The sequence below is a fragment of the Austrofundulus limnaeus genome, unplaced genomic scaffold (assembly GCF_001266775.1).
Source record: "Austrofundulus limnaeus strain Quisiro unplaced genomic scaffold, Austrofundulus_limnaeus-1.0 Scaffold585, whole genome shotgun sequence".
Lineage (NCBI taxonomy): Eukaryota > Metazoa > Chordata > Actinopteri > Cyprinodontiformes > Rivulidae > Austrofundulus > Austrofundulus limnaeus.
Window position 1 is genome coordinate 303,377 of NW_013952987.1, and position 1,587 is coordinate 304,963.

A 1,587-nucleotide genomic window follows, 5' to 3' on the forward strand; every position below is an offset into this window, starting at 1 on the left:
AACGGAAACACTGCAATTGTGAAACTGTGTTTTTTCGACATTAACAGAATATCAACAAAGTTTTGCGCACATTTGCAATGGAAACACAGTGACTGACTTTTCCTTTAAACACCATGAAAGCTCTGTGATACAAATTAAAGTCAAAAACTTCATTTGAAACTTGACTGTAATACAAAGTTTAATAGCCTTTTTAAGGATACAAACAAAATGCACAAACTGTAATATTTTAGAGCATCTTTGTAAAATAAAACAAACCAAATGACGTGGATCATCTCAGAAAGCAGACAGTTTAAAGTGTTTTGCAGAACCGGGCTGGTAAAGAGGTGTCACAGTGTAAAGTACTGTACCATTYATGTCCTCATAAGAAACAGGACTGTCCTGAAGGCTGCACTTGTTCTTGTATCACATCAGTGAGATTATTCTAGGATAAAACATCCTGTCTTGCAGAACAACATATCAGTCATTTTAGCAGCGCTTTGCTAAATTCTGTCAAGTGCTGTTAGCTGCAGCTGCTTGAGATAATCTGACAGCCTCTCAGACATGCTTGACCTTGTGTGCTTGTCTGAATTTTACTGGCTGGAAGGAGTGAGACAGGAAATGTGTTCTGACAGGTAACCAATAAAACAGCTGCCCTTTGTTATGGATTATCGTTTATGTAGACTGCATCCCGTTTAAAGCTCTGATCCAACATGGAGGACAGAATCCAGTGTGATGGGGGGAAGACAGGAGGCAGGATAAGGTATCATTTGTTTTTGTGCAGAACAAAGACAGCAGCACAGCTCTTCTCACCACTGTTTGTCTCCTTTCTCTACCCCACACCCACCCACACTCCAATGCTTCCTATGAGTCACTTCTCCATGTTTCTTGAGAACCCCCCCCCCCCCACCTCAACATGTTTATTCACAGACTCTCCTCTGTGTTTACCTTAATAAACACCATGAAGCAGTTTTTGCTGTTTGGTTTTAGGGCAGAGCTGCACAAAAGGTAATTACAGCAGCAGCTCACGCTCTACTGCTTGACCTTGTTCAGGGGTAAAGACTAACAGGGAGCCTCGCCAAATAGATCTGTTGAAAGGTCACAGGAATAAATTGCCTCTTAGTTACAATAAAACGTGTGCAGTACAGAAACGAAAAGTGCCACAACAGTCACTGAGCCGTGTGTGAATGGCATTCATTAGACAGTCTGTTTATAAAATACAGATGTTCTGTGTTTATATGAGAAGAGCTGTTCAAATGCTTCTGCATGGACACGTTTTATTGTTGTAGTGAAGCTAATCTAAACTAGACATGGGTTTTTACGATGTAAAAACAAGTGTGCATTGCCATGTAGCATGGCTTTGCCTGCAGCATTGGACTTGCAGAATGAACTTTGACCAAGTTCAAATGTGTTTTCTATACCAACTCGTGCCTGTTACGTCAGCAGGTGTTTGCAATTAAGGTAATTGTGTGACAATATGAAGTTGGAGGAGATTTTTGTTAAAGTTGTGTTAGCTGGGTTTTAAACCCTGATCTCCCACATGAAAGTCCATGACATATACCATTAGACCAATGGAGCTGTGGAAGAAGGTGGTGGCAGGGGTTGGTTAGT